Source organism: Nomascus leucogenys, chromosome 20 (genome assembly GCF_006542625.1).
Source record: "Nomascus leucogenys isolate Asia chromosome 20, Asia_NLE_v1, whole genome shotgun sequence".
NCBI classification, from domain to species: domain Eukaryota; kingdom Metazoa; phylum Chordata; class Mammalia; order Primates; family Hylobatidae; genus Nomascus; species Nomascus leucogenys.
Window position 1 is genome coordinate 46751059 of NC_044400.1, and position 16537 is coordinate 46767595.

The 16537-nt window shown below is 43.4% G+C and overlaps 1 protein-coding gene across 1 annotated transcript in view; it reads left to right on the top strand.

The window, feature by feature from the left end:
- SMIM14 (small integral membrane protein 14) overlaps positions 1–16537 on the top strand; it is an 82605-nt gene that overhangs the window by 59489 nt on the left and 6579 nt on the right. The gene's annotated exons all lie outside the window — the stretch shown is intronic.

Genomic DNA, 16537 nt, shown 5'->3' on the forward strand with positions numbered 1-16537 from the left:
GGTGTAACTGGGACATCAAAGCTGCTTGTGCAAACCATTCACTCTCTCCCTAACATCTATTTGCATCTGTTGGCAGGCTTGAGAATTCTTCTTTTTTTTAATTTTTTTAATTTTTTTTTTTAAGAAACAGTGTCTTGCTTTGTCACCCACACTGGGTGCAATGGTGCGATCATGGCTCACTGCAGCCTTGACCTCCCAGGCTCAAGTGATCCTCCCACCTCAGCCTCCCTAGTAGGTGGGACTACAGGGATGCACCACCACACATGGCTAATTTTTTAGAATTTTCTGTAGAGTCAAGGTCTTCCCATGTTGCCCACATGGGTCCTAAACTCCTGGGATCAAGTGATCCTTCTGCCTCGGCCTCCCAAAGTGCTGGGATTACAGGCGTGAGCCACCATGCCCAGCCACTTGAGAACTTCTTAGAGGAGGAGGCCATTCTTTTCCATGTGTGGAAACTTTGGGTGCCTGTGGAGCTCATTCCTTTGGCTCTGACATTAACCTGCGCATCAGAGAATTTGGCAGTGGAGAATTTTCTCCACATGACTTTATGGGCAGTAGTGATGGTAAAGTGAGAATCAGTAGGAAGATGAATACTGCATGGTATATGTAGTTGACAGACTTGGTGGCCATTGTGTGACACATCTTTTTTCAGGATACTCAGAAATATTTTGAGAGATGCTTTAAGGGGAACTAGTAAAATAGTATTTAAACCAATCCAGTCTTGTACCAGAAGACTACAAGAAGGAAAGTATGACATTCACAAGATGGTGAAGCCTGGCATAATTAGATTTCATATAAACTTACAGAAATGGGATCACATTGTATATGTTATTTTTCACTACTTATAAAATATCAACATATATTTGTCTTACTATTTATTGAGCCAGCTCAATAAATGGCATGCTCCTGGAGTCCCAGCTACTTGGGAGGCTGAGGCAGAAGGATCACTTGAGCCCAGGAGTTTGAGGCTGCAGTGAGCTATGATCATGCCACTGCACTCCAGCCTGGATGACAAAGTGAGATCTCATCTCAAAAAAAAAATTATTGATTAAATAATAATTCATTGTGGGGAAGCACCAGCATTTAAATGATTTCCTTTTACTAGAATCTTAGGTTGCTGATATATTTTTTGCTATTATAAACAACACTTGAATAAACATTCTTCGTGTGCATATGTTGGGGAGGACAAATAATTTTTTCTTCAACCGCAGGGTCCTTTGCTGAGACACCCTATAACAAAGGATAGATTGCCGGGCATGGTGGCTCACGCCTGTAATCCTAGAATTTTGGGAGGTTGAGGTGGGCAGATCAGTTGAGGCCAAGAGTTTGAGACCAGCCTGGCCAACATGGAAACCCTGTCTCTACTAAAAATACAAAAATTAGCTGGGCGTGGTGGCACGTGCCTGTAGTCCCAGCTGCTCTGGAGGCTGAGGCACCAGAATCACTTGAACCCAGGAGGCAGAGGTTGCAGTAAGCTGAGATCACACCACTGCACTCCAGCCTGGGTGACAGGGCGAGACTCTCTAAAAAAAAAAAAAAAAAAAAAAAAAAAAAAAGATAGATGAACAAGGGAAAAGCAAGTTTATTAATGTGTGTGGCATCACGTGGGAGAAAGCTCAATGCAAAGTCACTCAAAGCAGTGGCTTAGAACTCTGGCTTATGTAGCATCTTCAACAAAGAACAATACATTCGTGGAAAAAGGGCAGAACATAGGAAAGAGATTTTAGGCTTCCAAGGATAGGAAACTGGGAAAGTAAATATTTGGGAGGAAACTAATGGAGTAAGGTTTGTTTACAGACTCCTCTGGTGCTGTCTCTAGGCTATTAAGTCTGTAGGGTTGTGTATAAAGGAGAATTTGTATCCTACCTTTAGGAAGAAAAGAGGGGAATAGAGAGAGCTTTTCATCTGTTTGCTACTTCCTAATTGCCTACAGCTCAAAAATAATTTCTTTTTTTCTTTTCTTTTCTTTTTTTTTGAGATGGAGTCTCACTTTGTCACCCAGGCTGGAGTGCAGTGGCGCAGTCTCAACTCACTGCAACCTCCGCCACCCAGGTTCAGGCAATTCTAGTGCCTCAGCCTCCCAAGTAGCTGGGATTACAGGCATGAGCCACCGTGCCCAGCCTCTCAAAAACAATTTCTGTGTCAAAAAGGCATATTTTGGAGTGATACGTTCTGGTTTTCTTCACACATTTTAAGGCTATTTACATATTGCCAAATTGCATTTATTAGTAGGTTGCTGATACGTAACATTTCTGAAGCAGAGCTGCCTGTTTATTACGTATATGAAACTAAAACAAGACACAGTAAGGTAATTGTAAAGAGACTTGTTATACATTATGATTTTTATTACTTTGTGAGCTGGGTGTGCCATCAAATTCCACAGATAATAACAACTTAGAGAAGTAGGAGCTAGTGCAGTGCCTAGCCTAAAGTAGAAATTTTGTCAGAACCTAGTCCATTTGGGTGATATATATGCCTTCAAGACAAGAAAGCAATAGAAATGTGCATTGTTAGGACAATGGGTGGTGGTTCCCTCCCTCCAGACTTCTTTATGTTACTTCTCCAGTAGCATTCATTAATCTACAGTGTACAGCTCAAATATTTGCCTCAACAGGTAAAGCTAAAACCTGTTTTCCTAGTTGAAAATAATTTTATTGAACCTCCCCATGGGAAAACAAGTGTTTATTACATGTGCAGGTTTTGTGACTCTTGAACCAGCCCCGCCTATAACCAAATATACTCATTCCTGTGGGTAAAATGTCACTTCCTAACTCTAAAAAGAAAGGTGAAACTTTGAACATTCATTTAGGCATATCGGCAAGTTTTTCTTTCCCCCCAATTCTTTTAGCAGTTGGTAAAAATCCTTTCTGAGAGCTAGGCCTTTAAATGGTTAAACAGTAGTTTACTGTGAGGGATAGAATTATTTTTCTTATATTCTAAATTTTCTCCAGTGAGCTTATACTTTTTTCTTAAAATAATAAAACATACATTTTGTAGCTATCTTTATATTTAGATACATGTGTTACTATTCAATTGGAAAAAGTTATTTTTTAAAATTAAATATATGTTTTAGGATTGTGGGAATTTGAGGCTTCATAAAGAATTGAAATAAGCCTTGAAGAAATGTGTTTTATTCTCTTCTCCTGACTTTTTTAAATTGGTTGCTTTCGTTCATTTCTGCCTTTTATTTCTGTAGTTGTATTTTGTATATATTCCATTGTCTTATTTTTTTACTCTTCCCCTTTTCACAGGTGTTATTCCATTGTTTTAGAACAGTGTTTAATCATTGTGATATCAGAAATAACATTTATTCGTTTAGTCATAGAAGCAGCTGCTAGGTAGATTCAACGTTGTTAAAACACAGACCAAAGAGTAAATGGTGGAGAAATATATAAATGCATACGTTCTTTTTTTTTTTTTGAGATGGAGTCCTACTCCGTTGCCCAGGCTGGAGTGTAGTGGCGCGATCTCGGCCCACTGCAACTTCCACCTCCCGGGCTCAAGCTATTCTCCTGCCTCAGCCTCCCAAGTAGCCAGGATTACAGGAATGCACTACCACACCTGGCTAATTTTTTGTATTTTTAGTAGAGATGGGGTTTCGCCATGTTGGCCAGGCTGATCTTGAACTCCTGACCTCAAGTGATCCACCCACCTCCGCCTCCCAAAGTGCTGGGATTACAGGTGTGAGCTACTGCGCCCAGCCTGTATGTTCTTATTTATACAATCTATCTGGGCTTTAGCATTTGGCACTGAATATGGTTTGGGGTGTTTTTGTTTGTTTTTTTGTTTTGTTTTGAGACAGGGTCTCACTTTGTCACCCAGGCTTGAGTGCAGTGGAGCAAACAGGGCTCACTGCAACCTTGACCTTCCAGGCTCAGTAATCCTCCCATTTCAGCCTCCTGAGTAGCTGGGATTACAGGAGCATGCCACCATGCCCAGCTAATTTTTTTTTCTTTCTTTCTTTTGAGACGGAGTCTTGCTCTTGTCGCCCAAGCTGGAGTGCAATGGCATGATCTCAGCTCACTGCAACCTCTGCCTCCTGAGTTCAAGTGATTCTCCTGCCTCAGCCTCCCGAGTAGCTGGGATTACAGGCACCTGCCACCATGCCCGGCTAATTTTTGTATTTTTAGTAGAGACGGGGTTTTGCCATGTTGGTCAGGCTGGTCTCGAACTCCTGACCTCGTGATCCACCCGCCTCAGCCTCCCAAAGTGCTGGGATTACAGGTGTGAGCCACCATGCCCGGCCTAATTTTTGTATTTTTTGCAGAGACAGGGTTTTGCATGTTGCCCAGGCTGGTCTCGAACTCCTGAGCTCAAGCAGTCCACCTGCCTTGGCCTCCCAAAGTGCTGGGATTACAAGCATGAGCTGCCACACCTGGCCCATTTTTAGTACTTAGCATACAATTCTTAGCCTTTTGCTTCTTCCTGATAAAGTTGTAATCTGAGAAATTGTCTAGTTTCAACCTTTAATAACTAAATCTCCATATTTCCCATCTTTATCTATTATTTTTCCTCATGTCACATTGCAGATTCCTTTTTTTTTTTTTTTTTTGAGACGGAGTCTCACACTGTCACCAGGCTAGAGTGTACTGGTGCAATCTCAGCACACTGCAACCTCCGCCTCCCAGGTTGAAGCGATTCTCCTGCCTCAGCCTCCCGAGTACCTGGGACTACAGGTGCATGCCACCACACCCGGCTAATTTTTGTACTTTTAGTAGAGACAGGGTTTCACCATGTTGGCCAGAATGGTCTCTATCTCTTGACCTCATGATCCGCCTGCCTTAGCCTCCCAAAGTGCTGGGATTACAGGCATGAGCCATTGCGCCTGGACTGATTTTTGTATTTTTAGTAGAGACAGGGTTTCCCTATGTTGCCGAGGCTGGTCTTGAACTCCTGACCTCAGGTGATCCACCCACCTCAGCCTCCCAAAGTGCTGGGATTACAGGCGTGAGCCACCGTGCCTGGCTGCATTGCAGCTATCTGCTGTCTTCTTTCTCGGTGCTTCTGTCTGTCCCCCCGACCTCTTAACTTTTATCCTTGGAATGCTCCACGACTCAGCCCCTGGATCATTTCCTTTTCTAGACACTCACTCACTTGGTGATCTCATCTGGTCTCATGACTCATTACGTGTATGCTGATGACTGTCTTTTGGGCATTTCCACTGGGATGTCTCACAAGGCTCCTCAAACTCAACATCTTCACAATTTCTGCTCCTCTCGAGATCCTTCCTATAACAGTAACAGTTAATGGCAGTTCTATCCTTCTGAGACTCATCCTTGGCTTCCCTTTTTCTCACACTGTCCAGTCATCTATCAGCAAGCACTACCTTGAAGATACATCCAAAATTCTACCACTTCTCACTATCCCACTGCCTCCTCCCTGTTCCAGGCCATCATCATCTCGTATGTTAATAGATTATTGCAACAGGTTCTTGACTGTCTGTATTAGTCAGTTTTCACACTGCTAATTAAAGACATACCCGAGACAGGGCAATTTACAAAAGAAAAGGGTTTATTAGACTTACAATTCCACATGTCTGGGGAGGCCTCACAATCATGGCAGAAGGTGAAAGGCACGTCTCACATGGTGGCAGACAAGAGAAGAGAGCTTGTGCAGGGAAACTCCCCTTTTTAAAACCATGAGATCTCGTGAGACTTATTTACTATCATGAGAACAGCGCAGGAAAGACCCGCCCTCCATAATTCAATCACCTCCAACCAGGTTCTTCCCACGACATATGGGAATTGTGGGAGTTACAATTCAAGATGAAATTTGGGAGGGGACACAGCCAAACCATATCACTGTCTTTCTGTTTCTCCTTTTTCAAAACACAACAGATGGAGTGGTTCTGTAAAAATGAGAGTCTGATGTCATCTGCATTTTGCTCAAAACTCTTCAGAGGTGTCTGGGCACAGTGGCTCACACTTGTAATCCCATTTTAGGAGGCCAAAACAGGCAGATCACTTGGGCTCAGGAGTTCAAGACCAGCGTAGGCAACATGTTGAAATCCTGTCTCTACAAAAGATATAAAACTTAGCTAGGCATCGTGGCCTGTGCCTATGCCCCAGCTACTCTGGATGCTGAGTTAGGAGGATCACTTGAGCCTGGGAGGTTGAGGCTGCAGTGAGCTGTAATTGAGCCACTGCACTCCAGCCTGGGTGACAGAGTGAGACCCTGTCCAAAAAAAAAAAAAAACCCTCTTCGGTGGTTTTCTATTTAATATGTAATAGAAGCCAAGGTCCTTATTATGACCTATAAGGCCAACATGATCTGAATCCTGTTACTCTTTTGATTTAATCTTTTTCTTTTCTTTTCTGGAGACAAAGTCTCACTCTGTTGCCCAGGCTGGAGTGAAGTGGTGCAGTCATGGCTCACTGCAACCTCAACGCCTTGGGCTCAAGCAATCCTCCCACCTCAGCCTCCTGAGTAGCTGGGACCACAAGTGTGTGCCACGACACTTCGCTGATTTTTTTTGTTTGTTTTTTATTTTATAGAGATAGGATCTCATTATGTTGCCCAGGCTGGTCTTGAACCCCTGGCCTCAAGTGATTCTCCCACCTCAGCTTCCCAAAGTGCTGGGATTACAGGCATGAGCCACTGCACCCAGCCTAATCTTTTTCTTACATCCGGCCTCACTATACCACCAATCCCAGGTCACTCCTCTTCAGCCACATTGGCCTCCATGAACATCCCACAGGCTCCTGAATCAGGAGTTCTCACTGTTCCTTCTGCCTGAAATGTGCTTCTTTCGGATAATCTCACAACTGACAGCCTCACTTTCTTTACATCTTTACTCCAGAGTGCCTTCTTAGTGAGGCTTCCCTTAGCCCCTTGCTTAAAATGTCATGTATTTCGTTTTTCATAGAATTCTTTAAACAAAAGAGAGGATGCTTTCCATTCAGGTTATCTTTCTCTAAAAAACACTCATCTGAAATAACACCATGGGGCACCCTCGCAGAACACAATATGAAAGTATAGGTTGAATATCTCTCATTTGAAATGCTTGGAGCCAGAAGTGTATTCAGTTTCAGATTTTTTCAGATTCATTTACCAGTTGACCATCCCTAACCTGAAAATGTGAAATGTTCTGATAAGCATTTCTTTTGAGCATGATGTCAGCTCTCAAAAGTTTCAGATTTTGGAGGATTCTGGATTTTTAGAGTAGGAATACTCAGCCTGTAGTAGAATAACAGATCTACATTAGGGAATGATAGAGATCACCCTTGACTCAGCTTGAAAACTGGTAGCTATGCTTGGGATAATGTAATTACTGTACAGGACCAAAAATTACAGGGTTAGAACATACTGGTGTATTGTCCACTTTCACTGCTGTTCTGTTTTTGCTTTCCCCAGTGGAAACCTATATAAGTTTATACAAATAATCTTCTGAGGATGGGCCAGCTCTTAGAGCCTCTGTCTCTACCTTTTCATCTTCTTGGTATCCAGCTAAGTTAATGGCTTCATTGTGAATATTCCATTTGTCATTTTATTTGTGAGGTCTCTGACCATCAACTCTACTCGTGTTTGCTTGTAACCAAAAACTTAATGCATAAGCAAAATAGGAAATGCTGTATTTTGGGGTATAAAGTCCCTCTACATTTTTATGATTTGATATCTTTCCAGGCCATAAAGTGAAAAAAACTTCTTAAATAATATACAGGGAGTTCCTAGAGAGGGAACAGATTTTATATCCCCCATGTGATTGTGCTCCTTAAATATTGTTGCATTACAAACCATGATGGCCAGAAACTAACTTTAAAATAGCTGCTCCTGGCCAGGCGCGGTGGCTCATGCCTGTAATCCCAGTGCTTTGGGAGGCTGAGGTGGAAAGATCACTTGAGGTCAGGAGTTGAGACCAGAATGGGGAATACAGTGAGACCCCATCTCTACAAAAAATTTAAAAAACTAGCCAGACATGGTGCACATCTGTAGTCCCAGCTACTCAGGAAGCTGAGGCAGGAGGATCCCTTGAGCCCAGGAGTTCAAGGTTGCAGTGAGCTGTGATAACACCACTGCACTCTAGCCTGGGTGACAGAGTCAGACCCCATCTCAGAAGAAAAAAAGCTGCTCCTGATGTTCATATTTATCAGCTGCATGCAGTGTCAGGGAGTGTGACTAGGCCGGTCTAACTCTGGTTTTCCTGTGTTCTGAGACTTTCTAAAGAGTGGGTCTTGTCATAAGGGAGTGTGAATAATCACGGACAGCCTATAGTGACCCCCTTCATTTCCTGTCCCTAAATATTTTAAGGAGTCTAAGTCAGTTCAGATACCTAGTGTTTTCAACCCCAAGATATGTTAGGCTACTTTTTTTGCTTAATTCTATTTACTTAACTTTTTACATATGGTTCAAAAATCAAGAAATTAATTAGTGTACAGTGAAGAGTTGTCTTGCCTCATATTCTCCCAACTACCCAGATCCTTTCTCCAAGTATTACTGGCCTTCTATCTTTCCAGAGTTTCTTTGTACAGGTACAAGCAAATATAAATTATTTGTCTCCTTTTTTTTTTTGTTTTTTTTTTTTTGTTTTTGAGAAAGAGTCTTGCTCTGTCACCCAGGCTAGAGTGCTGTCATGCCATCCCGGCTCACCACAACCTCTGCCTCCCAGATTCAAGTGATTCTCGTGCCTCAGCGTCCCAAGTAGCTGGGATTACAGGCATGAGCCACCACACCCAGCTAATTTTTGTATTTTTAGTACAGACAGGGTTTCACTATGTTGGACAAGCTGGTCTTGAACTCCTGACCTCAAGTGATCCACCCGCCTCAGCCTCTCAAAGTGCTGGGATTACAGGCGTGAACCACTGTGCCCAGCCTTGTCTCCTCTTTTTAGACACCATTATTCACCTGCTTTTTTTTTTTTTTTTGGTCAAAAAAAGCATACCTCATAGAGACTTTCCTCAAAAATTGTTTACAGCTTTATAATATTCCATTATATAGATGTACCATAATTTATTAATCAGGCACTCTTGGCAGACATTTAGGTTTGTTTCCAGTTTTTTGTTAATAATCTTGCATGCTATGCCTATGTGATAGTACATCCCAAAGTCAACCTCAATTTCATGGGACTACTGTAAACATAAAACGACTGGCTATGACCAAGAGGTTCTACTTTAATTGGTTCATCTAGTATCCTATTCTGAGATGGGCCTTGAGTTACTGGAGAATAGAAGAAAATGATGTTATCAGACCTTGGAGGTCAGGAAAACTGTTTCCATTTAGCTTTTTAAGTAGAGAAATTCTACCACATACTATTACCCTTCAGAAAATTTTAGAGGCATCCTTGACTAATTTTTCTTCCTCCTCCTCCCACCAGTCCAGTTAGTCACCAAGCGTTGTGCTCCTTCCATCCCGTTATCAGTGGTATTTGTCCGTTTTCTGTTCCCACTTTACTATCTTGTCCAGCCTAGTTATTCATACCAGGATCTGTTTGCACTCCATCTTTTCTGTGCTCTAATTGATCCTAACACTGGTAATGGATACAGTGTTTTTTTTTTTTTGGAGACAGAGTCTCGCTCTGTCACCCAGGCTGGAGTGCAGTGGCACAATCTCAGCTCACTGCAACCTCCACCTCCCAGGTTCAAGCGATTCTCCTGCCTCAGCCTCTTGAGTAGCTGGGATTACAGACCTGTGCCACCATACCCTGCTAATTTTTATATTTTTAGTAGAGACGAGGTTTCACCATGTTGGCTAGGCTTGTCTCAAACTCCTGACCTCAGGTTATCTGCCTGCCTCTGCCTCCCAAAGTTAATGGATAATGTTTATTGACTACCTGCTGTGTACTGGGCACTTTGCTAACTGCTTGTCATGTATTGACCATTTTGATTGTCATAACTGCTCTGAGATGATGGAAATATTTCCACTTCACTGGTAAAGAAACTGAGGCTCAGCTGGGCGTGGTGGCTCACACCTGTAATCCCAGCACTTTGGGAGGCCCAGGTGAGTGAATCACGAGGTCAGGAGATTGAGACCATCCTGGCCAACATGGTGAAAACCCATCTCTACTAAAATACAAAAAATTAGCCAGGCGTGGTGGTGTGCACCTGTAGTCCCAGCTACTTGGGAGGCTGAGGCAGGGGAATTGCTTGAAACTGGGAGGCGGAGGTTGCAGTGAGCCAAGATGGTGCCACTGCACTCCAGCCTGGTGACAGAGCAAGACTCCGACTCAAAATAATAATAATAATAGAAGAAGAAGAAGAAGAAGAGGAAGAGAAGGGGAAGAAGAAGAAAGAAGAAAGAAGAAGAGGAGGAGGAGGAGGAAGAGGAGAAAGAAAAAAGAAAAAGAAACTGAGGCTCAGGGATTATATATCTAAGAGGTGGTACAGTCAAACAGCTATGAGATGGTCTCAGTTCTTAAGTTAATTAGGAGAGACAGAAAACCATTCCTTCAAACTAGAAATGCTATACCAGTCCAGAGAAGGCAGAGGAAAAAGTGGGTGGAGGAAATGGAGACTTTTATGGAAGAGGGATATAGGATATAGGTGAATAAATGGAGTTAGTTGTAAGAACATGCTAGACAGGGAAATAACGAGTAACCCAGGAAGACTGAATTTGCATAGTTGACAAATGCTGCCAGACAAGTTCGCATTCAACTGTTGCATCAGATTCATTTGGAAAGCTTTTAAAAAATATTGTTGGCTCCTGATCCCACCCCGAAGCTGTTCCTGAATCAGATGGTCTTAGGCAGTGCCTTAGAATCTGTGGTGTTGCTACTGTCACAGGCTATTCTGATGCATAGCCAGGCCAGGGAATCCTTGGCTAAAGAAAGAAGAGGGGCCGGGGGCGGTGGCTCATGCCTGTAATCCCATCACTTTGGGAGGCTGAGGTGAGTGGATCACCTGAGATCAGGAGTTCGAGACCAGCCTGGTCAACATGATGAAACCCGGTCTCTACTACAAATACAAAAAATTAGCCAGGTGTGGTGGCGAGCACCTGTAATCCCAGCTACTCAGGAGGCTGAGGCATGAGAATCACTTGAACCTGGGAGGCAGAGGTTGCAGTGAGCAGAGATCCTGCCGTTGCATTCCAGCCTGGCCAGCAAGAGTGAAACTCCGTCTCAAAAAAAATAAATAAATAAAAATAAAAAAAAGAAGAGGTATGGGGGTGACTAGAGCAGAGGATGCATTTTCTGAGAAGTGGCAAGAGGTAAGATTAGATGAGTAAGGCCAAATCACATGAGGAAAGGCTGAGCTAAAGAACTTAGAGTTGCTGGGCACAGTAGCTCATGCTTATAATCCCAGCACTTTTCGAGGCTTAGGTGGGTGGATTGCTTGAGCTCAGGAGTTCGGGACAAGCCTTGGCAACATGGCAAAACACCGTCTCTGCTAAAAATACAAAACTTAGGGCCAGGCGGGGTCGCCCATGCCTGTAATCCCAGAACTTTGGGAGGCCAAGGTGGGCAGATCACTTGAGCTCAGGAATTTGAGATCAGCCTGGGCAACATAGTGAGACCCTGTCTCTAAAAACTAAAAAAAGTTTTAAAAATATAAAAAAATTAATTGGGCATGGCAGCATGCGCCTATAGTTTCAGCTACTCAGGAGGCTGAGGTGAGAGGATCACTTGAGCTTGGGAGGCAAAGGTTGCAGTGAGCTGTGATTGTGCCACTGCACTCCAGCCTGGGAGACAGAGTGAGACACTGACTCAATAAAAACAAAAACAAAAACCCCAGAGTTGAAACAGTAGGCAGTGGAAACTGAGTTACCACGTTGATCAGCAGAGATGTGTTAAGAACAGAGGGGATTTTTTGTTTGTTTGTTTGTTTTGGGGTTGAGACAGGGTCTATCTCTGCCACCCAGGCTGGAGTGCAGTTGTGTGATTACAATTCACTGCAGCCTTGACCACCTGGGTTTAAGCGATCCTCCTACCTCAGCCTCCCGAGTAGCTGGGATTACAGGCCTGCACCACCACACTCAGCTAATTTTTTAATTTTTTTTGTAGAGACAGGGGTCTCACTATGTTGCCCAGGCTGGTCTCAAACACCTGGGCTCCAGGGATCCTCCTGCCTCGGCCTCCTAGAGTGCTGAGATCACAGCCATGAGCCACTGTACCCAGCCAAGAACAGTTTTAAGCAGACTTTTCTGGCAGCAGTAAGCAAGAAGGAAAAGCTGCAATAGGAACCAAGCTAGGAGATAGTTAAGGGAACTAAGAGTCATATTACTATTGTGAGATTCTAAAAAAGAAGTGGACATTACCATTTGCTTGTTGTTGTTGAGACAGAGTCTCACTATGTTGCCCAGGCTGGAGTGCAGTGGCACGATCTTGGCTCACTGCAACCTGTCTTCCGGGTTCAAGCAATTTTTCCGCCACAACCCCCCAAGTAGCTGGGATTACAGGTGTGCACCACCATGCCTGGCTAATTTTTGTATTTTTAGTAGAGACGGGCTTTTACCATGTTGGCCAGGCTGGTGTTGAACTCCAGACCTCAGGTGATGCACCTGCTTTACCCTCCCAAAGTGCTGGGACTACAGGTGTGAGCCACCGTGCCCGGCATGAGATTCTAAAAAAGAATCAGGGATCCTTTGTCTACAAATAGGAATTAGTAAACTTGGAATCTGAGGTTTAACTCTCTTAAGCTTCAGAATTTTTTACTTGCAAAGAATATTAAAAAGTCATAGCTGGGCGTGACTACCGACTGACACCTGTAATCTCAGCTCTTTGGGAAACCAAGGCAGGAGGATTGCGTGAGGCCAGAAGTTCAGCACCAGCCATTTTGCCCAGGCTGGTCTTGAGCTCCTGAGCTCAAGGGATCTTCCTGCCTTGACCTCCCAAAGTGCTGGGATTACAGGCATGAGCCCCATCAGGTCTGGCCTTAACTATTATTTAAAATAAAAATAATAGTATAGGTTGAATATCCCTAATCTGAAAATTTGAAATGCTCCAAAATCTGAAACGTATTCAGTGCTGACATGATGCTCAAAGGAAATGCTCATTGGAACATTTCAGATTTTGGATTTTAGGATTAGGGCTGTTGAACCAATAAGTATATTGCATATATCCCCAAATCTGAAAAAATCTGAATTCTGAAACACTTGTATTCCCAAGCATTTCACATAGGGATACTCAACATGTATTTGCTTTTAAAAAAAAGAAAAAAAATCACTCTGGAAACAATATAGAGCACAGGGGAAGCAGGAGTAGATACAGGGAGTTCCCTTAAGAGGCCACTGCAATAGACCAGATAAGAGGTGATGGTAGCTTGAGCGGGTGGGGACATGGAGCTAAAAGTGGGCAGATACAAGTGATATTTAGGAGGAAAAATTTCAAGAAACTTCATGATGGATTAAATACAGGGCTGTTGAGAAAGAAAAAAGGTGTTTTCTTAGGTTCTACCCTGGGCAACTGGATGAACGGAGATCCAGTTTGGTAGTTGGTGTGGAAGATGGTAGGGCAGGGGGAGATGCTCATGATTTTTGTTTGCAATACTAAAGTACTGAATATATTAAGTGGAAGGTGGGATTTCTGCATTTTGTTTTGTTTTGTTTTGTTTGAGACGGGGTCTCGCTCTGTCGCCAGGCTGGAGTACGGTGGCACGATCTCGGCTCACTGCAACCTCTGCCTCGCAGGTGATCTCTTGACCTCGTGCTTCCTGGATTTCTGCATTTTTAAGAAGTTTTCAGGTGACTCTGATGTATACCATAGTTTAAGAACTATTGATGTTGGCCGGTTGCGGTGGCTCACGCCTGTAATCCCAGCATTTTTTTCGGAGGCCAAGGCAGGTGGATCACCTGAGGTCAGGAGTTTGAGACCAGCCTGGCCAACATGGTGAAATCCCATCTCTACTACAAATAAAACCCAGAAGGCAGAGGTTGCAGTGAGCTGAGATCACGCCTCTGCACTCCAGCCTGGTGACAGAACGAGATTCCATCTCAAAAAAAAAAAAAAAAAGAAAAAAAAAGAACGGTTGATATAAAGAAAAAGAAATAGAGAATTATTGATGAAGGAGTGTCCAACTGTTAGACAATGGTAGTGACACAGAAGACAATGGAAGAAAGTGGTTTGTTTTTGTTTTTGTTTTTGTTTTGAGACAGTGTCTGGCTCTGTTGCCCAGGCTGGAGTGCAGTGGTACAATTACAGCTCACTGCAACCTCCGCCTCCTGGGCTCAAGCCATCCTCCCACCTCAGCCTCCTGAGTAGCTGGGACCGCAGGCACACACCACCACACCCCGCTAATTTTTTTTTTTTTTAATTTTTTGTAGATACGGGTTTTTGTCATGTTGCCCAGGCTGGTCTCAAACTCCTGAGTTCAAGGGATCTGCCCGCCTTGGCCTCTCAAAGTGCTGGGATTACAGACATGAGCTGCCATGCCCAGCCTGTTTAGCTGTTTCTAGGGAAGTGACTGGGTTTGGAACAGAGGCTACATTCATATCCATCCTGCTCTTAGGCCAGCTCAGCTCTTTTTTATATATATTTTGTATTAATTTGTTTGCCATAAGACTTCTTTGCAGCAGGGTCAGTGCAACTCTTAACTTGACTTTGTTCCCTTTTATTACTAGCCTTTTGGCCTCAGCAGTGCCACCAATTCCTTCCCTTTTGTGGAACTGAGCCCTGGACCCACTGACCCAATGCAGTGTATCAGATTAGTTTCAACATCTTATCTGGATTTCTTTTACTTTTTCCTGAGTCAAGGAGATCAAAACCAAACAGCTGTGGTCTTGATAAGCTATTTTAGCAATCATCTAGGGATACTACATTTTCCTCTAGAAATCTAATCTATAATTTTTATTTCTTTTTCTTTTCCTTTCTTTTCGTGTTTTTTTTTTTTTGGCAGGGTCTTGCTTACTCGCCCAGGCTGGAGTGCAGTGGTGTAATCTGAGCTCACTACAACCTCTGCCTCCTGGGTTCAAGCAATTCTCGTGCCTCAGCCTCCTGGGTAGCTGGGACTACAGGCTCATGCCACCACACCCAGCTAATTTTCGTAGAGATGTTGCAGTCTCGCCAGTGCACCTTCATATATTGGTTTCTCTTGTGAGGTATCACTCTGAGTTCTTTGTCTCGCCTCTAAAATGATTAAGGAGCACGGTCACAAGGGTGAAGTTGGAGCGGAAATGTAATAAGCAAAAGGAGAAAGCTCTCTGCAGAGAGGGGAGTCCCTACCAAGTGGATAGCTTGGTTACAGCTGAATGCAAAATGCTTTCATAAGAAACTGCGGCCGGGCGCGGTGGTTCATGCCTGTAATCCCAGCACTTTGGGAGGCCGAGGCAGGCAGATCACGAGGTCAGGAGTTTGAGACCAGCCTGGCCAACATGGTGAAACCCCATCTCTACTAAAGGTACAAAAAGTTAGCCAGGCATGGTGGCATGTGCCTGTAATCCCAGCTACAGGGGAGAATGAGGCAGGAGAATCGCTTGAACCCGGGAGGTGGAGGTTGCAGTGAGCTGACGTGCCATTGTACTCCAGCTTGGGCGGCAGGGCAAGACTCCCATCTCAAAAAAACAAACAAAAAAAAGAAACTGCTCTCCTCCTTGTAACTGATTGAGTAATTTTTCTTATTCGAAAAGCTGTCTCTGCAACTCCCTTTTTCCAGCTGTGGGATTGTTTCTAAGCACAAAGCGCAGCTTCTCTTGTTTGTATAACTGTGGGTTTATTTAGGTAAGCCCCACTCCGCCCTATGCAAGTTCCCACAGAGCCCACTGTGTATATGCCTGAAAAGGGGAGGAAACTTTTTCTTGGGAGCTCACTAATTATACAAAGAACAAAAAGGCTTCTTTGCTTTACTGGCTCCTTATCTGTCCGGGCTTATCTGTGCAGCTGCAGCAGCTGTGATTTTTCAGGCAAGCACTTCTCGGGGCCCAGCCTTAACTGTTTACCTAATGGATTTTTCCTTTTCTTCTCCCTCAGAGATGGGGTTTCACCATATCGCCCAGGCTGGTCTCGAATTCCTGAGCTCAGGCAATCCGCCCATCTTGGCCTCCCAAAGCGCTGGGATTACAGGCGTGAGCCACCACACCTGGCCATTTTTATTTCTGAAAATTGAGTTCTCTAATATACTTCAATAAAAAAATCTACGTTTCGTTTATTAGAAATTTGTTAACCTCATATCATGGGTCAGGCACTGTGCTAGGCACTTGTTATTTCAAATTAAATAAGACATGGCTATGTCAAGGAGCCAGGAAAAACTGATGCCTGCATAGGCACATACATCCCTATCTAGCTTTTTTCTCTTGATAAATAGAAAAAATTGATAGAAGAGAAAAATTGATAAAATTTTAAAATGTCTAGATCTGAATTCAACTTCTTTGTGTGAAAAAGAAGGCCAAATTAATCTCTTTGGTTGAGACTGTAATTAAAGGGGTCTTTTAATGTATATATTATGCAGCCCAGATGTTCCCTTTCTTTTTCATGATGCCTCTGTAACTAAGATGCAGATTTTCGCCCCAAAGGAGAGTGTTTTTTCTGTGATCTTAACTTGGATTCATAGATCTCAGCAAATCTATGGATTCATGGTTTTGTGGGTCCTTAAACCTTCCACAATTATATGCAAAATTGTGGAATTTGGTATACGTGAATGCTTTTCATATTTATTTTTAATCCAGAATGGATCAA